This window comes from Miniopterus schreibersii (genome assembly GCF_964146895.1).
Source record: "Miniopterus schreibersii genome assembly, chromosome: 1".
NCBI lineage: Eukaryota > Metazoa > Chordata > Mammalia > Chiroptera > Miniopteridae > Miniopterus > Miniopterus schreibersii.
This window is the reverse complement of record NC_138101.1, coordinates 2,257,264-2,282,364: the sequence shown is the minus strand read 5'-3', so window position 1 is coordinate 2,282,364 and position 25,101 is coordinate 2,257,264. Positions and strand designations below refer to the sequence as shown.

Here is a 25,101-nt window from a genome sequence, read left to right as displayed (position 1 = left end):
CAGCGAAAAGGAAAGGAGACCACTGAGCAGGCAATGGTGCCCCTGACGACTCACTGGAATCTGGGTGCTGCTCCCCAAACAGTCAGGTTCAGCCAGATTCAAAACAACGTGGTAACAGTTAGGGTTCATTCTGTGCACAAGCCCATCCACACCCTCATACATCTGAGTTGGGGGGTGAATGACCAAATCTGGCCCAAAGCCTGTGTGTGGAGATAAAACTTCACTGGGCCACAGCCAGGGCCATTCATGTACCTCTTGCTTTCAGGACACAAGAGCAGAGTAAAGCAGTTGCAACAGAGACCCAAAGCCTAAAATATTTGCGGTGGCCCTCTACAGAAAAGCTTGTCACCTCTGCTCTGGGCATTCCAGGAAATAAACTCCAAGAGGAAAACGTGATATCCAGGAAACAACACTAAGCTTATAGATGCAGCCAGGACCTCGGCTCAGAGGCAGGTAAGAGCTCTATTTAAAGCAAGCCTGGGAAGAGCTGAGGAAAAGGGACCTGGGTCAGAAATCAGTCTAATATCCGTCACAAACGTCACCACCCTCCTGCTGATGCCGCTCCTCATCCCGGAAGACAACACCGATGTGGTCTGTGTGTGAACGCCCCCTCAGCACTCTTATGGTAATCTGACCCACCTCCTCCCCCTCAGGGACCCTGAGTGATGTAGCCCCCAGTGGAGACGCCTGCAGCCAGGCCATCATCTGTCTTCACAAAGTGCCTGGGCCCCGGGCTCCACCTGCACCAAGTACCCTCTGACAGCCTGTGGGGCCCCAACAGCAGGCACAGGGTGAGGCTGCCCCAGGGGCAGGGCTGAGGCCACTGTCTGTCTGCCCCTTTCCTGGGCAGACGGAGCCCACTCCTGCATGCATGGCGGGGGAGGACAGTGGGCACCACGGGTTGGGTGACATATGTCACTGTGCTAATGGAAGCCAATTAACACAACAGCTGGTCTCACAGCAGCTTCTCAAGGCCAGGAGCTGCAGTGCTCCTAGAGCGAGTGAGACTCCAGCTCTGAGAAAATGCAGTGACTGCACTATGTAGATACAGCGAATGCCAGACTCTGGTGTGAACAGACGGGTGGAAGTCCGGCGCCGCAGCTTTCTGGAGGTGCCCGAGTGCACCTCCCTCTCTCTATGGAACGAGGAGCGGAGCCTGTTGACAGGGCTGTGTTGGTTTCTTTAATGCCCTTATGTAAAGAAATCAGCAAAGAAGGAGTCCTCAATAAATTCTGTTACCAACACAGTCATCAGTATACTTATTGTGTGGGAAAGAAAGTTAAAGGACAGTCTCCACTTTGAAGAGCACAGCTGACCCTGGAAATGCATGGTTTGAACTGCGGGCTTCGCAGATACACAGTTTTTTCAATAAATGCGGTAAATGTATTTTCTCTTTTGATTTTCTTAACTTTTTTTTTCTCTAGCTTACTTTATTGTAAGAATACAGTATACAATACATACAGGGTGGGACAAAAGTAAGTTTACAGTTGTTTCTATGGAAAATACTACAATAATTAATAAATAATAACACAAGAATAAACTGTGCTTCACGTCCTCAAGACTATAAACCTACTTTTGCCCCACCCTGTGCACATAAAGGTATGTGTTAATAGACTGTTCATGGTATCAGTAAGGCTTCTGGCCAACAGTGGGCTATTAGGAGTTAAGTTTGGGGGGAGTCAAAAGTTATACGTGGATTTGACTATGTAGGGGGTCAGTGCCCCTAACCCCCATGTTATTCAAGGGTCAACTGTAGTTATAAAATGAAATAAATCAATATGTAATTTTCCTAATACAGAGCATTGTATATGAATGTTCAATAAACTGCTGCTGATACTCCCCCAGAGAAACCAAATCCGGTCTCCCTTGTATATTTCATGAGACACCAATAAATCTAATGATAGTTGCTCTTCCAAACAAGCCACTAAAGTGTTATAAATAACTATCCCTGGCAGGGTAGACAGTATCATTTCATAGATGAGAAAACTCAAGCTCAGGAAGGTTAAATGACTCACCCAAGGACACAAAGCTCATATGTGACAGATCAGCGTCTTCTCATTAACTACAACTACCTGTCACCCACATTATCGATTTCAGCAAGGCCAGCTCCATCAGTCTGCTTCAGTGAAGCAGAAAGTGACTTCCCCACTTCACCGTTTCTACAGGAAATGTGTGGCCTTCTGAAAGCATGGCTTTTCACAGTTAACCCAAAGGCCCCGTCACTGCGGAGAACATGTTCTTTGTGATGCCCCAAACACTGCACACAATTAAAGAGCTGTTTCTACACCTTTAGTTTTCCAGCTAAAGGGTGTTAATGTGCTCCCAAGGATAAGAACCCAGAGGTTAAAAATAAACTAAGTAACCCTGCCTGCCGTCATGACTAACTAGCTGAAATAAACCTCACTTCATCAAACCAACTACCTCCAAAGAGAAGTCTAGCTCACTCCCAACTTCCTTCCTGCTCTCTGTCGGGCTCCTGGCATCCTTGTGTCCCACACTCCTTGGGGTCACAGAGTGGCCGGCTGCAAGCCCAACCCTCAGCCTCCATTCATCAACCTGCAGCGAGAATCTATCAGCGACTCCTCTGGAAATAGTTCCTGCGCTCGGTTTCCACTAACATTCCTTTTGTCCCCTGCTCTGTCTTCCTCTCATCTTTGCGGTTTCATAAGTGCCCCAGCTTTGGATCACGGACTTCTTTTTCCTCTTCAAATTATACTCATTCCCTAGTGACTTCCTGCAGTCCCATGATTTTAACAACACCGACACAGTGATAATCCCTAAATTTCCACATTCAGTTTAGACCTCTGCCCCAACCCCAAACTCTTACTTCCGACGGCCTTCTGTGGGGACACTGACCTTGAATCTAACCTGCCTCAGGAATGCTGGTGGAGATGATGGATTATGTGTGTTACACATACTTTAAGGGCAAACGAGAGGAGATGCTGATAAAGCACGAAAACAAATGTCAGACTAAAGTGATGGCGAATTGTGAATAAGAGGACGTCAGCATGGCTCACTGTAACTGCTGATGCAAATGGACTGTCTGCCGTTACTAAGGGTAGGAAAATGCATAAGGACTGCAGGGTTAGTTCACGTAAACAGCTGAAAACGCCGCGCAGCTCTCAGGCCACTTTGCCTGCGGAGACACATTTAACTTAATGATAAATAAGCTAACACGGTCTTCATGAACTGCTTGAGTTCTCTGGGGTCTTGCTCTCTGATTTTCCTCCCCAACACATCTTGGCCTCTGCACTTGGACCTCAGATTCAGCCCAAACACACTGCTGCCAGGGTCCGCATCTCAACAAGGGCAATTCTACTGCTCCAGTCACTCAGGCCAAAATCTGGAAAGCCATCCTTCTCACTCCTGTCCTCCAGCCCATCAGCAAAACTTATAGGGTGTCCTCTCACAATAGGTACCAGCTCCAACCCCGCTTATCTCCCTTGCCATTTCCAGATAGGCCAGGTCCCATTCTCTCTCACCTGGGTTACTGTAAGGGCTCCCAACTCACCTCTTCTCTTCCACCTCTTCACCCATTCCTACAACCTGTCTTTTACTCTCAAACATTTCAGGAAAAAAGTTATATACAGAGAGAGAGTGCGCAAATATTGTAAAATGTTGGGGAATCTGGGAAAAGGGTGTACAGAAATTCTTTGTACTATTTTTACAACTTTCCCTAAGTCTGACTTATTTCAAATGAAAGAGTTAAAAAACAAAACCCCCAAAGCACCATCTCCCTCCACGAGCCCATCCTGTCATCCCCGTGGCCAACCTGAGGACTCCCTCTATTTTTCCTGGCACACTGGAGAGCCCTGGGCTAGCTTTTGACGGAGTGTGCTTGGCAATGGGAGCATCAAAAAGATGCATAACCCACAGCCTGTCCTAAAGAGTCCTTAACTGAATGGAAAGGAGAGATGCACAAGCAGAGAACTTGAAAATAGAGTGATGGGTACTTTGAATAGAGGGTTGTTTGAACCAGAGATGGCAAAAAGGGATCCTATAATAGTGGCTGCCTAAGGGGCTGGGGTCTTTAAAAAAAAAGTATGTGTGTGTGTGTGTGTGTGTGTGTGTGTGTGTGTAGAAGGGCTCAGGATTCATCAGGTCTGATTAACAGTAATCAATAAACGATACAGCCAAAAGCAGCCAGCTGTGTTCAGTTATTCAGGTTTAAAATGATTCACACTCATCTCCTTCCCTTAAATTTTAGCCACAGCAAACACCTCCAACAACCCTGCCAGGAGAACATCTAACTGACACACTTGGCCAGGAACAGAGCTGCTGCTATCAGATTAGCACCCAATAAACCCTGACTGACTAGCACCTGCAGGAAGGATATTCTGGATGCTGACGATGATCACTAGAGGCTCCACTCTGGATGCTACAGAGGATGTGAGAGAGCAGGGCCACCAATTCGGACACCTCCCTCCTGCCTGCTGAGAGGTCAGAGCAGCCATGCTCCTGGATGATGCCTCCTTTTAGGTCTGCCTGGCAAACTCCCCTTCGTGAGTATGTCTGTGCTGCAGTGGCCATTCTCTCTCCCAGCCTGAACCTGGACGGAGCCACAGACTGTAGAAGCTGGGGAGGGGAACAGGATGGTGAGGCAGGTCACTTCCACGAGACGAGGACTTCATCTCCACCCATGAAGCAGGCAGCTGCTAGGGACTGTCACTGTCTCCCACCCCACCCCACCTACTCTAAGTAGGCTCTGACCCAACTAACTTTTAAACATAAATAAATGAAGATAAAACCACACCAAATGTGCTTCTCAAAGGGTGTCTTGCAACCAACAAAAAACTATAAGCACAGCCTTAAAAAATGAACAACTAAGAACCACAGAAATGGGTAAACATGGCTGCATTTCAACTCTGAGCACTGTCACATGGCAAAGATGCAGTAATTCACTGAAACGAATGACTGACAGAGGAAATTCACACAGGAATCAGAGGACGTGAGCTACAGTTTAGAGAAATAGGTCAAGAGGTTCACTGGCTCAGATGCTGCAGTGACGCAGCGCCGGGGACTTGGCAAGCTTGCCTCTCAGGTCTTGCTTCTGCACTCATCGAAACCCAGCTTCAGATTGATCTCTGTTCCTTTCCAACTCCATCCTTACGCTGCTGGCTCAGATTTCAGTGCTCACCTCCCATGTGGTGAATGCACAGTGTTTTCTGTGCAGGAAGAGGAAGGAAATGTCTGTGCTGAACAATGTGAAGCCTGCTGTCTGCGGAAGAGCCTGATTACAAGGCAAGGTCATAAATACTACATAAGATGTTACTACGTAAGTGTCTGTGTGTGCCCAAGAGGGAGACAGGAAAATGCTCATTTAACAGAGCTCACATACCTGCTACACCTCACCCTTCATACTCCATCATCCCTGACTTCTGACCTCAGATCTGGGGTATCACATACTTTTCCATGGCTTTTCACCCAGGATGAGTGCCCAGAGCATCCTGTTGACAACCTCTCTATGGCCATCACTGCATCTCTCCTGCAAAGCAAGACAGGGACCAACAGCCAGAACTGTACACTGCTCTCCACCAGGAATGAGAAACGCTGGCAGTGTCTCTCCCCATGATGAGACCAGAGCAAGAGGGGGCGGAGAGGAGGGAAGGAGGGAGGACAAACGTACAGCCAGGGAAGGACCTATGACGACTACAAAAAGCAGGGAGCACCCTCCAGGTACGCAGCTCTGATCTTACCAAGATCTGGACCAGTTCTAAATACTGACAAAAATCCAAACTCAGACAAACTAAAGGGAGATCTCTTTAATAAATGCTCCTCTCTGTTACTCAGTGTCATTTCTGGATAATTGTTTAGAAAACCCAGTTCATGTCTCAAGGCTCACAACACCCGGGAAACACCTCTGATTCACATCAGTAATACACACTATTAACTATTAAAGAAAACTTTAATTTGCTTATGTAATTTTAAAACCCATCACCCAGATTTGAAAGACCACCTTTTGACAGCTTGGCCTCAGAATTTCAGTGATTTCCACTGGCAATCTGTCTTCCTGAGGACAATGGGGGCCGCCCTCTGGATCTGGGATGACAAGGAGCCCGGCAGCTGGGGAGGGCAGATAATGATCGGCTCTCTGCAGGACGGGCCAGTCTCAAATCCCAGGACCGCACGGGGGTGAAAGCTCTCACTGACCGCACATCGTATGCTCCCCACCCCACCATATGCTTCTCCTGTCATTCAAATTTAAAATTAATAAGGGCGCTTCTGGAGGTCAAACTGGCACTGCAGCTGCTGTTCTAACGTCGCAGATGATGGCTGGCTACACGAGGCTTCTGTCAGACCAGAGCGAGCCCTCAGGCGAGTCTGAAGTGCCCACATTCTAGGCTGAGAGTAAAAGAGACACTGTAATTCCCCAGTTTGATTTTTTTCCCTTGTATTCTAAAGTTGCTGTTCCCAAACTCCTTCAATTATCTTATTTTTTTCATAAAACTTATAAGAAAATTAAACGCACTGTGAAACAAAGTTATTATGAAAGATGGCCACTTCCTCTGACAGATTTGTGAGCATCACTTTAAGTGGCTAGGTCTTCTCTCTTTTCCTGTGACATGGGAGCACATTTCTCCCTGTTGTCATCTATTCCGAGGCAGGAAGGTGGCTCTAGCAGTAACAAGGTTATGCACAGTTCATAGCCTTCAGAAGATCCATGTGCCTCCTGGGTCCATCTCTATCTAGGTGACCTTGGGCAAATCACTTCCCTATGCCTCAGGCTTTTTTTCCATCTGCACAGGGTATTTAAACACCTGTGACTAGGCTACAGCAGCTCCTCCCTGCACAGGGCAGCAGTCATGCCCTAGGTGGACAGCTATGACACTGGGCTAGTTTCTGGAAGGAGCACAATGTGTCCACTGCAGCACTGTGCCTCTTTCCAGGGCAGGTGCTGGGGTGAAAATCCACAGGTAGCCACCTGGGCAACCTCACTGCTTATAATCCTCCATCCCTGTGGACATAGCTTCTTACAAAGCACTGGCATGACGGTGCAGGGGGAGAAAAATATGCTCCCTCAGCCCATTCATTCAATGACTATGTATTAATCTATGCATCAGGCACCGGTGATAGAGCAGCAAACACAGGAGAGGACAGTCTCGGCCTTCGGAGACCCTCACTGCTGTAGGTGAAGGCAGACAAACCAAAAAACACGTATACAGAGAAAAATACAGCAAGGGAAGGGAGAAAGGCCATCTCCACCGATGCATGGAGATGCAAACAGGGACGAGGTCACCCAGGAAGAACGGGCAGATTAACTGTGTTGAGAGCCTTTGTAAACTGACCCTCACCCTCTGTCCTCTTAATGGGGGGTGGGGGGGATAAAAACTATGGCCGTGCTTTAGGGTGGCTTCTGATTTCAAACAGCTGATAGTCAAACTGAGACATTTGGGGAAAAGTCTACAAACCGTATGGCCAACAGCTGAATGCCATTTTTCAGAGAAACTTTTAAAGACGGGCAAATGTGTTTGTTTATTTGAATGTTTTGTGCCTGCACCCGTGCAGAGTGTGCTAACAGATGGGTCCAAGTTTGGCTGGATTTGCCAGCTGGCCATAATCAGGCTTCCGTGCCATTTCTAATTGTTTATAAATAGCACAAACACCCAAATATGCAAATCAAGGCAAGCTGTCCCTTCAGCTGCTGCTGTGATGACAACACGAGCAGATGGGACTGTCGGGGGGCTCCACACCCTGACTCGGGCCTGTAGCACGTAAAGGGACAGAGGGACCAGCTATCTGCACAGGACAGACCAACTCGATTCTTTTGTGAGTACTGCTTCCTCCATGCCCTCCGTCGCATTCAGGCAATGTTCATGTTTGCTTATGTCCTGCAACATGAGGGTCCCTTCTGCAGATGAGGAGATGGAGGCTGCCAGGGCCCACAGCCAAGAACCCCACCCAAGTCTCTTCACACCCCAAATGATGCTTTTCCATCACACTCACATGGAATCGAAGTCAAATTCTTTCCAACATGACAAGCAACAAGCCCAGTGGTATTTATACCATAAACCATAATTCTGTTTCCAATAAAATGCTGAGATAATAACAGCATTTATTATGCACTTATGAGGTGCCAGGCTCTGAGTTTTCTCACTTAGTTCTCCTTAGAAACCTTGAACATCAGTACCATATCCCCCCACTTCATAGACAAAGAAACTGAGGGACAGAAGGTTCAGTAATTTGTCCATGTCGCAAGTTAGTGTCTTTTTCAAATTTTCAAAAGTAATCTTGCTTTAATTACAAATGTCATTAAAACTTAAAAGTAATAAAGACACAAAATAAAAATTCAGAATTATACAAAACAGTGAGATTCTTCATTCATTATGCACGTACACACAGGAACACGTGCACACACACACAGGAACACAAGTACACACATGCTCACAGGCACGCACACGCACACGAATGTTCTATGTGACTGTGTCACGCAAAGGGTTTGAGGGGCTTTAGCTGTTATACTCCATAATCATGAGATACCTCCCATGCCACCTCAAATAAACAGTCAAAAACACACCTCCCACCTTCAGTAGCCTTCTCCACCCCTTCCCGTCTGCCTGCTCGTGTCTAGCCATGCTTTCTGCCCACACCTGGAAATGATGGCAGTGATGTGAGGTAGATGCAAATGTCCCCAGGTCTGGCAGTGCCAGAGGGGTACTGCCCTTCCCATGGCAGCCTGTCCCCTGGAAGGGGTAGAGGGGACACTTGGACCGGCAGTCCATCCCGAGCACCACAAAGGATAGCGGGGACTCTGTGGCTACAGCACCGTCGCCCAGCCCTGCCCTGCTCAGTGCTGATCTGAACCACATCTTCCCATGACATGTGTTTCCACAGGCCCCCTACAGGCACTCTCAGCACAAGCTCCTTTCTTCCTGTGTCCCCACTACCATCCTGAGTGGTTTCTGTAATTATGGGGGTTCGTTCACTTACTAAGGTTTTCACATTATAAGGCCTGCATATTTCATAAGAAATATGTGGACACATCCTGGTGGAGAAGCCTGTGCTACTATGACAGCAGCAAGTCCACGTCCACAGAGGGCCTCCTTCCCATGTCCATGGTCCCCCAAAGAGCAGCCACGGCCATCACATTCTTTCACAGATGTCCCTGCATCTTCCCTGTGGCTCATACTAACTACAGTGCACACCTCAGTGCCCATCTAACCAAGGGGCAAAGATGGCACAGCTTTCACCACCACCAAAGCCCACTGCGTGAGCACCTGCCATGCCCAATATAAGGCCCATGCGGTACAGCACAATGACCACCCAGAGCCTTCCCTCTGTGATCACTATCACAGCTCACGACAGTCGTGCACCATCTGGGCAGCTGAAAAACTCCCATCACCAGCAATCCAAAAGATATGGACAAGTTAGGAAAGAAAAATGTCACTGAACACATGCCAAATTGTCAACCTCACTAACACTCAGAAATGCAAATCAGAATGATGCCACCTGTTTTATCAAAGTGGCAAGGAATTGTTTTAAGTGCCAATGCTTAGTATCGGTGAGAATTTGGTGAAGTGTGTGAGTGGAGACTGCCCCTGAGGAAAAGTGGGACGTATCCATCCAGACGGGCCCGCATATGACCACATCCTCCCCCCACCGCACTCCAGGAACAACTGATCCTAAGGAAAGAACCGGAGGTGTGCAGGCCGATGTGCTCCAAAACAAGAATTTTCATTACCCAGAACAGCAGTGTAACTGTAAAACTCCAACTCCAACATTTCATAAGCATTTAAGATACAATTTGAGAAAAACAGAAACGTTTTGAAAGAATATTTGATAAGACAAAATGCTCATTGATATTGTTGAATAAAAGAGATCTCAAAAATATGACCTAATACCCATTTTATGAAAAACATATACATTATTATTTATGGTTAGAAAAAGAAGAGGAACAAGCCCTTGTCAGGGTCCCGGGACCACCCAGGTTCGATGCCTCACTGGAGGACTCAAGGACCTGGCACCGGGCACGCTCACAGCTGTGATCTATGTCAGCTAAAGGACATGAAGCAGAAGCAGCACCGAAGAGGCACGTGGAGTGAAGCCCGCAGGAAAGCAGGCCCGTTTCTCGCGTCCTGTCCCAGTGGAGGCGCATGGGCACACTTAAGGCCCCAGCGCTGAGCTGTGACAAACACCTGTGGAATGTTGTCCGCCAGAGACTAGTGCCCAGGGTTGTACTGGGGCTGGTCACATGGGCACCCTCCCCCTGACACTTCCCAAAACTCCAGACTCGCAGGAGAGCAGGTGTCCAGGCATCAACCACACTGTCTGCACAAACAGCTCAGGCCCTTGAGCTGCGCTCATCAGCGAGGGTGGGGGTCCCCCGCCATCCCAGTTCCCGGGTGCCGGCCAACGGCAGCCCCGTGCACAGGCAGCCGGCCTGCTGCGTCTGTGCTTTTCTGCACAAGCCTGAGCGTTAACAGGGTTGTGACTGCTCATAAGGCTTATTTCCTTCTTTATCATCTTACTTCCAAATGTTCTGCAGTGAGCACATACTTCCTTTCAATCAGGCAGAAATGTTACACTCTTTAAAACTTGTCTTGTTTTGTCTATGTGATATCAATTTTCAGATCATGTGGAGGAAAGCATCAGCTGCTCTGATACTCAGGGATGACGTATGACAGCAGACACGAGTGGCATTAGCTGCTGGGAGAGGGCAGAGCAGCAGCGCAGGGGAGGAATGAGAGAGCTGTGAGAGACAGAGAGTTAAGGGCCAAAGAACAGACACAAAAACTCCATCCATGTCAGGGTTTCCTATTCTATCCCAAGATGGTTATGAGTGGAAATGTTTTGCTTCTAATACAAAGATTTCTGTTCTGAGCATCCACAGTAGATAGCTCAATAATTCTAGGTGTCAACACAATTTAACTTTTTAAATGCTATTGAGTCTGAGGATCATAAAACCTCCTTACCTGTGCTTCCTCCCAATGACCCTCAGCAAAATACAGGATTGTAGAAGGATCTCAAAGTTCAGAAAAAAAACAAAAAACTATCTGGACTTAGGATATGGAACCCAGAGTTCAACCCATGAATCTATCATATATTATTCATTTGATGAAATTTTTTTATCTACAAAAGGGGAGGAAACCACTGCCCATCTCACAGTTGTCAGGGTTAAATGAGAATATAGATATGTAAGAATGGTGTTTAGTAACAAGATATTAAAATTTAAAAGTCCTCACATAACCATTCAATAAATGCCTACCACGTACTGGGCACTGTGTCAGGTGGTGAATTTGGTGGCGAAGAAGGCAGACACAGTCCCACGGAGCACAAGGGGTCACTGTTCATCAGGAGAAGACGGTGGACACGGTGTGGGGGGACAGGCACGCAGCTCTTTAGCGTGAACAGAGTGACTCTGGGACAGACACTGGTTGCATTCCAGAAGTACCAGTTTATTCAGCCCCTATTTAAAGTAGGGCACCTTCTATATAATACACAAGTGTGACTATGTGAAGAGTGACTTCAGTGGTGTTTGGCTGACTGCTGGGGTTCATCAAATACCAACCTGCTCTAGGTGCACAGAGTGCCACCTTTATCCTGATATTACCAGAGTTCTACTACAGCCACGTGTCCGTGGACCTGTCCACCCCACTAGGCTGCATATTTAGGAGGTCAGGGGTCATACAATACCATCTTTCTGTCCCCAATGCCTAGCCTATAAAACACTCAATAAAGGATTACTGAACCAAGTTAGTACTAAAACATAAACTCGCACTAACAAGTTGATTTACTATGTTTGGTTGATGCAGCGTAAACTTTCCTGTGTGGGTTTACCTGTGTTCTGCTGATTATCATTTGCTGAATGTGTAGTGAGCACTGATAGGGCAGAATGCAGAGGACCATGCTGTGACCAGAACAAGAGTCCTGCTCAGACAGAGTTTGGTGGGAACAGATGAAAGAGGTGCACATCTATAGATTAGGTTGACAAGAGCTAGGCAGATGAAGCACAGGTGCCTGGGAAGCACACAAGACCAGTTTGAGCTCCCTCAGCTGAGATCACATCCCCTGGGGCTGCGAGTGAGGTGGCAGTGATTCACTCCCCTGGTGCTGGAAGTCACATAGAAGGTTGAAGAAAGGAGACCAAAAAGGCAAGCAAAGCCCCAGGATTGCTCATTCATACTGACTAAAATCAGCTTCCAGGCACAGTGTTCCACTTATGAGATCCCTCAACTATACCCATTTAAATTTGGGGTACTCAAGAGGCTAATATTTAAGTGGTACGTTAACCCTACCAGTTAAAATTAAAAATCTTAGGTTCAAGGGCTATAGATGAAGCATCTTTGGCAAAGTTATTAGCTCTGAATATTCACATTAAAAATGAGGATTATGTCCTGGATGGGTAGCTCAGTGGACAGAGCACCAGCCCATGCATCATAGGGTCACAGGTTTGATTCCTGGTCAAGGGCACATACCTGGGTTGCAGGTCTGATCCCTGGCGCTGGTCAGGGCGAATTCAGGAGGCAACCAATTGATGTGTCTCTCATACTGTTGTCCCCCCCCCTTCCCTTCCTCTCTCTAAACATGTCCTCCGGTGAGGATTAAAAAAAATGATTTTGACACAATAATGGCGACTTTATTGAGCACTGACTATGTGTCAGGCACAGGCACTAAGCTAAGCACTTTAACATGTGTTTGCATCTAAACCTCAGAACAATCCTAAGACAAGAATGGTGCCTGTCACCCCATTCTATACATGACAAAGTCAGTTTTAACCAGTTTTAAAACTTGCCCAGCTAGTTATTACCAGCTAGTTACACAGCTAGTTAGCAAACCCCAGACAGGCCCGACTCCATAGCCCTTGCTGAAAGAGGTATGTTTATAACCGTCAGGCACAGACAAGGTACAAGGTCACTGAGCACATCAGATCCCAGATCAAACTGGACTTACTGTAGTTCTAATTAACTGTGAAGTGACTATTCCATGAAGAGAATGGGCAGACATCAGAACAAACTGAGTTAACTGGTAAATACACCCAGGGTGGACATTAGCGGGGCGTGGCATTAATGAATTTCCACATCTATTGACCCCACATTCTCTAATCACCCAAAGCCATCTAAGCTGGTGAAAGCAGGAGAAGCTGCATCACCTGGGACCCCTGGCTCACCGTGGACACAAGTTCCCAACCTTCCCTGTCCCTAAGAACCACCAGGGAGCTGTCATACCTGCAGATGCCCCGGCTCTTCCTGGAGAATCTGTCAATGGGTGTGGCGAGGGCACAAGGGCTCTTCTGAAAGCCCCTCAGACAGGTAGGGCTGCAAACCACAGTTCCAGACACACACTGGGGCTCAGCTCACCAAGATGCTAACTAAGCACCAGGGATCCAGGTTGGGGGAGATGAGTGTTTACCATTCTCTCTGCTTTTGGACAGAGGATCCAATGTCAGAGATTTGTTCCAGTCCAAACCAAACCAACTCCCAGGTGAAAAAACACTCTGGTGGAGTTTACATACAAAACAACTTCCTTTATCTTTGCCTCAGTAGCCCAGGGATTAACTCTGAGCCACGAGAAGGCTGCACAGAAGAAAACCCCAGGTCTGGGCCACTTGCCACTCTATGAGAGAGCGCCCTCCCCCAAAGAGCATGGCCACATTTCAGATTTACTGCGGTATCCGGGTGGACACAGAAAAGCAGCCCAGTACAGAAACAGAGCTCTGGTGGGAGGCAGGAGCTGGGGACTAGTCCTGGCCAGGTGCCAATTAGCAAGGTCACCTAAGGTAAGTCCCTCCTCTCTTGTCTCACTTTGGCTAAAAGTTCATTGAGAGGGTAAAGTATAAAAAGATGGGCTACTTCCAGCTCCTGGTTCTAACAGCAATGAAAAGGAATTTCTACCATCAACCAATGAAGTACCCAAAGTACCCTTTTCCCGTTCTAAAGAATCAAAAGTTAAAGCTGGGACTCAGCCATCATCCCACCAAGCAGACAGGACAGTAGACGGGACAGTAGACATAGGCTCCATTCACAGTAGCTGGGGGAGCTCGAGCAAAGGAGGACCAGATCCCCTCTCTCCTCCTCCCACCTTCTTTCCTCCCTCCCTCCCTCATTCCACAAGCATCTGAAGCAGCCTGTATGCCACATGCCGCTCACATCAGCTCTCAGGACGGCAGCCTCCCGAGTTGCCACATCCCTTATGACACTGTCCTATCTCACCCTCACAGAAATGCTTTGCTGCAGGTCACTGTGTCACAGGTAAAGATGACCGCAGCCTACAGCAGTTAGGAACCGTGACCTGAGGGACCCGCTCCTGTACCCACACCCCAGCGCCGAGGCCTGGTGGGAGGTGTGGGCTTCCTCCCTCTCCCTTTTCCAGACCTGGCTGACCGGCACTCCCCAGAAAGCTGGGCATCCTGGCAGCTCTGTCTCAGGCTGTTTCGAGGCCACAGAAGCCATAAGTGTCCTGGACTAACAGTCCATCTGCTTCTAACAGAACTGTTACTTGTTATGCTGGTCACTTCTGCGAGCAGCTGGGGGAAGAAAAACTCTGGCAAGTTCCCATGAAATGGCTCCGCTCCCTCCTCCCAGGCGTGGGCTGACCAGTCAGCAGAGTAGAGCTTTCTCCTCTACCACTCACTGCGCAGTCCCATCCCCACAACGCTGGGACAGAGCCACCAAATATAGCCAGGCAGAGCCTCCTGCTTCCTAGGCTCAAGGGTGGGGGTGGGGTTTCCTCTTGGGCATTTCTAACTCCAAGGAAACTGTGAGCGGCCCTGCACTGGGTCTCCTGTCATGGGCAGCGTGTGATACCGGCGAATATGTGTCATGTAAAAAGTTCATACAATTGTTCCAGAAAGGCTGCTTACGCAATGTCACTCCTCATGCATGTAACACCTTACCAAGTACTTCCACCAGGTCTCAGGGCTCCTCCTGGCAGCCTCACGTGGCGTGTTGAGTGTCCTTCATCGTGCCCATTTCTTAGAGAATGAGACCCAAACTCCCAGAAATGGACGTCCACAAGGACACCCGCTGGTAGTAGAACCAGGACATGAGGCCTTCTGATTCTAGAACCAGACAAGGGATTAAGGAGGATCTAAGTGCCGAGCAGCCAGTTATAGTCTGGTCATTAACTCAGTATTTGACCTCAATCAAGTCATCAAGATCCCCTGAGGTTTGGTTTCCTGATGTGAATATGCGGGTAATCCCTGCCAGGAGAGTCTTTAGGGGGAAGGAGCAAATCACAGGTATGGTGAAGGAAATACTGCACTCATATCTGGGGGTGACATGGGGTGATTTTTAAAAGTCACCTGTGTACTTGTCTGTATTGTTTGACGTCTTTATAACGTATGTGGAACATTTTTACAAAAACATTAATGATTTTTTACAAAGCAAAAAAACAAAAACAAAAGTTATTTAAACTCTCTAGAAGGGTTTTCCAGTGGATAATGAAATCGATAGACTGTTTAGCAACCAGCATATTTTTAACAATTAAACTTATTTTGAAACAGCTAGATTTACATGAGTTATAAAAACTATACAGAGAGATCCCATGTATTCTACCCAATTTCTCCCAAGGGTAACATCTTGCAAAACCATAGTATAGTCTCCCAGGACACTGGCATCAACACAATCCATCCAATACAGAACATTTCCTCACCAAGGCATCCCACTGGCTGCCCTTTGACATCCATGCCCACTTCCCTCTGCCTCCTCCCCACTCCTTAACCCCTGGCCAGCTAATCTGTTCAAGGTGATCAGATCATAAATCCCTAACTGGTGGGTGGTCCTGCCCCAGGCCTCTAACTTCTTTAGTAAGAGGTTTACCTTTGCCTTAAACCTGCCCTGTCCATTGTTTCTGTGCCCCTCAGGTAACACACCTTTGACAGAAACACCCTCCAGAGACAACACTGTCTTGCTAACTACCCTGTAACCTAGCCTTACTTTCTCCCACCTCAGGTAATCTTCCTTTCGTTCTCTCATTAAATTGAAATGCATAAAAGCAGCTGCAAAACTGTTATCCCCCCAAGCATTTGAGATCTTGCTCCCCTGGCATGTCACAGACAAACCCTGTAATCCCAGTGAGGGGGTAGGTATTATCAATGGAATGACCTATGTGGGAATTGGCTTTTCTTCCTCAGGGTAATTCTCTGGAGATTCACCCGGGTTGTGGAGGTACCCAGTCTGGTCCTCTTCATGGCAGAGCAGTATCTGCGGTGCAGATGGACAACAGGGTGTGTATCCATCACCCCAGAGGACTCTGGGTGTTGCCACTTTCTGGCTGTTAGGAACAAAGCTGCTGTGAACACTCATGTCGGGGTTTTTGTGTGAACATTCATGTCCTGGTTTTTGTGTGAACGCAGGTCTCCATGTCTGGGCCGGACGCATGTCTGAGTCCTGCGGTAGCTGCAGGCTTAGCTGCTTTTAAGGAACTGCCAAACTGTTTTCCAGAGCGGGCTGTATCATTTTATGTTCTCACCAGCCACACTGAGTGCTCCAGCATCTCCACGGGCATTGGGTGGTGTCACTGTTTTTTACTGTAGCCACTCTGACAGGAGTGCGGTTTAATTTGGTTTCCCTAACGGCTGGTGATACTGAAGCCGGTTCACCTGCTGTCTCCTCACCTGTGTCTCCTCTTCAATGACATGTCTCGTGTTTCTCACCCACTTTCTAATTGGGTTGTTTTACTATTAAGTTTGAGAGTTTTTATTTACTCTAGACACCAGTCCTTTATCGTATATGCCGTTTGTAAATACTTCCTCCCGGCCCACAGCTTGTCTTTATCTGAACAGGGTCTTCAGCAGAGCAAACGGTTTTTTAAGTCTAATGTATGAGTATTTTTTATGGACTGTACTTCCAGTGTTGAATCTAAGCAAGAAGTCTGTGTCTAGACCCAAATCTCAAAGATTTTCTATGTTTTTTCCCCTCGGTTTCATAGTTCTATATTTTACATGTATGTCTGTGGTACATTTTGAGTAACTTTTGTATAAGGTGTGAGGGGTGGGTCAGGTTCACTGTTTTGCCCATGGAAATCCAATTTCTCCAGGCAACCAGCTTCACATTTTAGTGGGATAGAAACTATGCTGGTGCATCGCAAGCATGCTTCTGTGAGACCTCAATTCCAATTATATGCTGGACACCATAAAACATCCATGAGAAAGTTTGAAAACTAGAGCTCTGTGTCTTCTTACTGTTCTGATTGCTGCCTATGACATTCTGAGGCATTGTTGACATGAACATCACAAGCCTGACAATGAAACAGGTACAGTAAGAAAAAAAAGTAGCATGTGTGTCTATTTCTTTGTTGTTAACCCTCACCCAAGGATATTTTCCATTGATTTCCAAATAGAGTGGAAGGGAGGGGGAGAGGGAGAGACAGACAGATAAACATCGATGTGAGAGAGACATCGATTGGTTGCCGCCTGTACTCACCCCGATCAGGCCAGGGTATGAATCTGCAACCCAGGTACTTGCCTTTGACTGAGAATCAAACCTGACACCCTTCAGTCCAAGGGCCAATGCTCTACCACTGAATCACACCAGCAAGGGAAGCATGTGTGTCTATTAATTGGGATTTTATTTCCCATTTATTGGGGGGGGGGGAGTCATCCCTGTAAACCCTGTGACAGGATAGTAAATGTGTCTAAAACAGCTTAAAGTGTTACTTCCTACGCTATCAAATGCAAGGCTGAAATTTAAACATTCAAATGCCTCACAGTCATTGAGGGTTATGATTAGTTTCGTTCAAATAAAGGTCTAGGGCCAATAATAAAGACGTCTAGGGTTTGTAACAAAGATGTGGAGAGGCTACATGGAGAGGATGGCCACATAACGGCCTGTGCAGCCCCAGGGAGGCTCCGTGACCTCTGGGAGTTAAGGGCTCATTCTGAAATCAGACCACCTGCCTGACTCAGACACTCTGTTGACTTCTACTTCCCTGCTGCCGCGCTATGTGACTTTGGGAGGTTCTTTCCACCACTCTGAGCTGAGCGCCTTCATCATTAATTGGGGATAAATACCCACTATCTCAGCTGGCAAACTGTGAAGAATGACAGAGAGGACAGATGCAAAGCCACGCTCTGTGCCTGGACACAGCAAGACCCTCGGTGAAGAGCAGTGATGTCATCACTGAAGAGAAGAAAGACTTTCACCTTCCCAGGCCCACTCTGGGAAATACAATGAGAGAGAGTAGCAAATGACAGAAACCAAAACCAAAATACTTGCGCAGTTTTTAATAATAAATGTTTTTAAAAGGTGGGTTGGGGGAGGAGGAGAAAAAGGAGGAGGGGCAGGAGGGGGAGGAGGGGCAGGAGAGGGGAGGAGGGGCAGGAGGGGGGGGCAGGGGGAGGGCAGGAGGGGGAGGGGGGAGGAGGAATGGGAGGTAGAGGAGGGAGGGTGTGAGCATCACAGATCCCAGGACAGCACTCGCGGGCCTTCTTCACCTGGGCAATCAAATACCAAATGCAGAGGGGTACTTCCTGCCAGCCGCTGCCTTTAGCTGGCAGGCCACCTCTGAAGGTGTTCAGAAATGAACACTACCTTGAAATAAGCGGTGTGCTCTGAGTAGGAGAGCTACAATTTCCCTAAAGAAAACCACAGCTCAAAAAGTGACCCACATAGGAGGCACCACAGCTATAAATACTTGGTGGCAAACGCTGATGTCATGCTTTCTGTCTTGGAGACACCCACATAAAATTTGCCAGAAGAGCAGAGAAAGTATGTAGCAGGAACCCAGTGCATGTGCTCAGGCCAATGCTGGCTGCTGCAGAGACTCTCATAACCCAGTGCTGGACACCCTCCAGCACCCAGCCCACGGTAGTCTTTCCATGTCACAGAGTTTTCTGACTGCACATGCATAACACGCTTCTCGACCACCAAACATCCAGGCCCTGCTCTAGCCCCTGAAGTCCCTCAGCAAAACTCAGGGACGAGTGGAAACTTCTATTCCAAGTGGGCAGTAGCAGGAAAGCCTGACCCATCGAAACCAGCGTCAAATCCACTCACTATGAGATGCCTTCTTGCTGCCTGCTGGCCAGGCCCATCACTCCAGTCCCAGAGTGACTCCCCCTCCCATAGGATTGGGGGTGACAGTTGGCCAACCAGAGGGGCATTGGCACTGACCTTCCAGGCCACGACTCAGGCAGTTTGAAATGACAGTCACTCACTCTCAGGTGAGCCATCACAGAAATCAAACCCAAGTGTCTCTGAAAAGTGTGTACTACACTTTCGCCAGACTGTAGCAAAAATGGATGTCCCAAGGACTGTGTGGAGATCCCCTCTGGAGCCCCTTATCCCCCCAAGTGCCTATGGACTGTCCCCCCTGCAACTCCGTCCCACACATGCTTTCAGGAAAAGCTCCTGGGCAGCACTCGACAGAACGCACCAAAAAATGTTTCTTGAAATGAGTGGATGTAAATAACTTGAATTTAACAAGAGTTTTTAAAATGTGTCGCCTCTCTTGGAAATAATGCCATGAGCTTGAGGAAGTAGCTTAGCTTTCTCTCCCACAGTCTTACCATTTGTAACATGTTAAAATAGCAATATTCACCCACAGATTTGCTATGAAAACCCTAAGACTCAATTCGCGTACTGAGCTCAGCCTGCAGGACTGGCATGTGGGGGGTGCACAGTGCACGAGCGTGAGCACCCGCTGTCGTTCCCCTGCAATCCCCGGCAGGGAGTAGACTAGGTTTCACTGTAGCACCTGACAGGTGTCTGAGCAGACTGCGGGGGCAGGGGAGTACAGGAACAGTGGACATGCACTCATATTTTGCTTTTAAAAATACCCCAAACCTCACATAAGTACTTGTAAGTGCACTGGGAAAGATCTGGAAGCAAATACACCCAAAACTCATCATGGTTCGCCCAAAGGCACTGAGAAAGACACACTCACCTTTCCTGTTTTGTCTTCAGCACGACTGGAATGATTCTCAGTGAGCATCTACTCTACAAGTGTTCAAAGGATTTCACTGCAACTTCCCTGTAGAAACAAGCAGGTATGTCAGGAAGGTGGAAATAGGAGATAAAACTGAATGAACCTCAATGTCAAGTGCAGGCTGGGCACACAGGTGAACCACAGCACCTTTCTGGTGCTGCAAACACAAAACACCATCCCTCTATCCTCTCTCTTGTGGGAATGCAAGACTCGACGGCTTTAGTTTTCTTAGGCAACCTCGTGCCCTTCTGCCTATGCCTTCCTCACAGCATGCTCGCCACTCAGAGGAATTAGAAAGCACAGCTCCTCTGGTCTGTACACCTGCCCAGTGCTGTTGGCCTTCCTCCTGTGTCTGAGTTTAGACTGTGATCCCCTAGTGGTCACAGATGAACCTTGGTTTGCTTGTCATTTCCGTCACACTTGGCACAGTGCAGGGAACAGGTCAGTGAATACCAGGCTGGAAGGCCACTTAGGAAACATACCAGTGCTGTTCCACTTGGACTCGGAAACCAGCCTGGCCTGCCCGGGAGAGCTCCACTGGTTACTGCTCTCAATGGGACAGAGCCAGGTCTCCTGACTCCCAGAAGAATGCTGGTATGCAGCCCCATAAAAACTGCTTAACTCAAGAATATGCACAACGAGAAGATGAGCATGATTTCTCATGGAACTGCTCCACCCAGGCCCTCAGCTCACACTGTTAGGAAAACAGTAAAGCCCAGCAAGATATTAAGATCATCCATCAGAAAGAATCTGGTGGACAGAGGAAGGGGATTTACAGAGTTTATTGTTGGCCCAATGACCAAAACAAAACCCACCTAAGTAGAAAGGTTAAGGCTGATCAGCAAATTCAAAGCAGATCCACAACACTAGCAGCCTGCTCCCTGAATACAGAGCTCTCAGGTGAGTGTACACACACTTTCAGTGTGAAGGGCTGTCTTAACAGTGTTATGATTCCTATCATAAGTAAATGTACATTTATGCACACACAATTCGCATGAGTTGCACTACTCAGTTCATCTCTCGGACGCTTGACAATATCTGAATTTCTATCCACAATCTTTTTGGACTAAACTTGGTGTGCAGCAGTCCACATTAGGGAGTCACGTTTCTCTGAATGACAGGTAAAGCCAGCAGCTTTAGAGGCAGGTTTGATGCTGTCACTATCATGGGTAAAGGAGAGGAGGAAAGGTAGTTCAATCTGCAAGGAGGAAAGCTTAATTTCTAAACTGTACTGGCTCCCCCAATCTTCTAAATCATAGAGAAAACATAATTAACTGAACGCAACAGACTTTCACAAATTAAAAAGGGTACTAACAAAATTCCCTCCCTTTCCTTACCTAGAAAATATCAATCCTTGAAGACAAAATGCCTGGTCATCACCTCAGAATAAATCTCTATAGCAAAAGCTTTAAAAAGTCTATAGACAGCTTAGACAGGTTTCAGGATTAAAAAGCAGGGGAACGACCCTAGTGGTCTGGCTCAGTGGTTAGAGCGTCAGCCTGAGGACTGCCGGATCCCAGGAACCCGAACAAGGGGACACACGTACCTCATTTGCAGGCTTGACCCCCAGCCCGCTGGGGCACATGAGGGAGGCAACTAATTGATGTCTCACATCGCCGTTCCCCCCCCCCCCGTCTGAGGAGCGATGGAAAAATATTCTCCGATGAGGGTAAAATTTTTAATTCAAAAATAAATAGATGATAGATGATAGATGATAGATAGATGATAGATAGATAGATAGATAGATAGATAGATAGATAGATAGATAGATAGATACATAGATACATAGATAGATACATAGATACATAGATAGATACATAGATAGATACATAGATAGATACATAGACAGATAGATAGATGGCAGAGAAGCCTGTGCTGCCTTTTCGGGAATGTCCGAGACTCAGTAAAGCATTCTCCAAATCTCAAAATTCCTTTCCCCACACACAGGGGTTTATGACCCAGGAGAGGCACTAAGCAGTACATAATTATTAACTTGTCAAAGGCAATATATATTTCTTACCAGCTTGCCTCCAAAGAAAACAAACTTTGAAATTAGAAAACTAAATTCAGGTTGTAGCTCAACCATCTACTGTGAGACCAGGCCAATTGCCTACCTAATCTCTTAGTTTTGGTTTCCTGTCTTTAAAACAGGAGCAATTTTTTCACCTGTCTATAAGCTTGGCAAAGAACAAAACACTTACGAACACACTGTGTGGGCAAGGGTGTAGAAAGTAGGCCCTCTTCCTCACTGGCAGCAAGGAAGCACACCTGTCCACCCTGATGAAGAGAATCCAGCACTACCATCCAAACATAAGTGTGCACGCCTGTGGTCCCACAGTCCCCCTCTAGGACCCACCCTGTGGACACATTCATGCACTGACGCACGGATTGTGTACACCACAGTTCTGCTCCTCACACGGAGACTGGGAACAACCTAAATACCACGTAACAGGAAACCAGTGGAGAATCGTGTTTCCATTCCGCCTGCCTCTATATGATTAAAAAGACACAATTATCCATAAATACCAGACTGTGCACAGAACACCTGTGGAAAGATTGAGAAGAAACAGGTGGCAGTGGTGACGATGGAGACCAGTGATGGGAGTGGGACTTCCTTCTCCAGGGCCTTTTGAACGTTGTTCCACTGCTTATATTACATTAAAAATACAGCACTAAAGTAAATATTTTAACCCAATTATAAAAGACATAAGGCAACTAATAATACCTAACTCACAGGGTCACTATGTTAATTAAATGAGAAACAAAAGTGTAGGCACTGTCCAAGTCCTAAGGATAAAAGAGAAGTTTAAACATGGGTGTCAGAGGAGGGACCATGAAGAGGGAGCATTTCAAGACTTGAAAGGTGGATAAGATGTTAAGAGGCAGAGGGGGCGATGGCACTGTGGATGGAGAGAGAACATGTGCACATGGGGAAGTTCAAATTCTAAGTCGGCTCTTAGACTGGGCTTCAGAAGGGGGCATAAGGAACCAGCATGTGTAAAGTTGACAACAGTACTAGAAAGAAAGAAATCCAAACTAGTAGACTGCACCCAGATTGTGGAGGCCTTGAATGCCAAGTCAAGGAATCGGCACTTCCTCTAACAGTAGAAAATCACTGAGTCTGCATAGACATGGAGTGCTAGAAGCAGGGTACCATGTAGGATTTAATCTACGTAGATCAAACAGACTGGAGAGGAGCAAGAGAAGTTAGGAACCTAGTAAATGACAAGATGCAATTGTGAGGACATGAACAAAGGTCTTGGCGTGGGGGGGGGCAATTCAGCTGCTAACTATGTATGACCTTTCAATCATGTTGAAACAGCAACTGAGTGAGTAGGAAAAAAGGTACCCTGTATGTAAATAAATGAATATTTTCTACATTTATGGTAAAGGTCAACTTTGAGTTTCTGTGATAACAAGAGGCAGAAATAGAAAAAAATAAAAACCAGTTATGGAAAGATTTCATTTTAGACCACACATATACCCTTTCCTTCGATCACACTGAGGCAGAAAGAGCACTGGACTTTACTCCTGGCTTCACATCCCAGTTTACCTATGAAATCAGTGGGCTGACCTAGGAGGTTTCTGAGATCCTTCCAATTAGCAAATCCCACAATCAACACCGCAGTACTGACAAAAGTGCAACAATACGCTTGACTGACTGGGGACTAGCCAGGCTAGCAAACAGTGAAACGCACAAAGATGACCTGTGCGGGGATCTGGATCAACCGCAGACCGAGGACAAAAAGCCAGCAGTGGACAAAAGCATGTTCACAGGGATGGGTAAAAATGTGACGCCGCCAAGGGAATAATGTGGGAACCATCCTATAGTTTACATCTTTGAGGTTGATGGTCCAACAGTTTGCAGTCACTCTGATTAATGTCAGTGTGAAAAATCTCTTCCAGGGGACACAGAACATCTAAAGAATTCCCAGCATATTTAATTTGTCAGTTAATATTTTTACCAAGAGAAGGACGAGAGACTGACTGTCCAGACAGACAACAGCCAGACCTCCAGTAAAGACAGAATGTGACCCACAACCTGCAGCAGCCACCCAGGAAACGTTCTGTGGTGAGTCAGACCCACAGGAAGTCAGCCACTATCTCTAGTGACAATCCAGGAAGCTAAGCAGTAACTTCAATGACAATCAGCCATGCCTGGATCAGTAACTGACAGCTTCCCTAATTCTGCCCCACTTCCAACTCAGTGCTAACCTGAAAAAGCCAACCATGCCTGCTCTACCTAACCAGTCACCTACAACACCCCCCTTCTAGTAGTTGCCCAGCCTCCCTGGACCCCCAACTCCAACAGGGGACCCCTGAGCCCCACTTTCTCCAATAGGAAGCTCTCCCACTCCTCCCTGGCTGCCTTGGGGTCTTTCTCTATCAAACCCTAAACTCTGAAAGGCTTTTGCCTTTCTCGTGTGGTTGCTCTCCGTCTATTTCCACAAAGGAAGGTCTTGCACCGGGTGCTTCCCTCCGGATGCTCAGTCCATAATTTAGGAGCCCAGGGAGGCAGATTCTAGGTCTGGAGAGAGCATCACACCTGCCAGGCCCTCCTCCCACAAACCCGCTTCCTCAAGTTCTTAGTTGGTCACTCCCCACCGTTCAGGGAACTGACCAAGTGTTGAAAAAAGATCAAGGGCTCTGAAGGCAAACCCCTGGCTGGTTCATTTCACTTTCCACTTATAATCATGTAACCTGGAACCATTCCCTTCACATCTCTAAGCCTCTGCTTCCCTCTGAAACTGCACTAAATGGGACTCTGTGTAAAGGAGCTGACAGGTGCAGGGTACTCAACACTGGGAACACCCTCCTCGGGCCCCACCTCACCCCTGGGGAGAAGCTTAGGACACCTCGGTAACAGGATGTCACCTTTTATTCAGAGATGAAATGGTGCCTAGACTTACTTACTGTTACCAAAAGAGAGATTTCTTTCCATTTTCCAACTTGGGGTAGGTCACTTTTGCCTCCCATCGTGGGATAGTGACTGGGAAATGGCCTTTCCATGGCGCCCACACTCCTGCCCTTACAGACTTGGGGGTGCCAATTCCTGCCTCTTACATCCTCTTCAGCATCAAAAACAGAACTTTAATCTGTAACATTGTTAGAATGGTATTATCTCTCAAGTACTCTTCTGAATAGAAATCATTTTTTGTTATAAGCAGAATAGATAAGATATGCTAAGAGTCAGATGGAATTTTGTAAAAAAAAGCTCTTTGGGGAACATTTGGGCTG

General features: G+C 47.2%; 2 protein-coding genes across 5 annotated transcripts in view; one reads left to right on the top strand and one right to left on the bottom strand.

Annotated features, from left to right (window-relative positions):
• Positions 1-25,101, top strand: part of SORCS2 (sortilin related VPS10 domain containing receptor 2) — a gene marked incomplete at its 5' end in the record, with an annotated part of 364,973 nt that overhangs the window by 322,094 nt on the left and 17,778 nt on the right. The window lies entirely within an intron of this gene.
• The window catches only part of AFAP1 (actin filament associated protein 1), a 101,450-nt gene that overhangs the window by 67,749 nt on the left and 8,600 nt on the right, over positions 1-25,101 (bottom strand). For 2 of the 3 annotated variants that reach the window (XM_081131663.1, XM_081131661.1), the window contains exon 2: positions 19,822-19,908. The exons of the other annotated variant lie outside the window; for it this stretch is intronic. The gene's annotated coding sequence lies outside the window, so the exon portion shown is untranslated. The remainder of the gene's footprint in view (positions 1-19,821; positions 19,909-25,101) is intronic. 3 annotated transcript variants of the gene reach the window in all.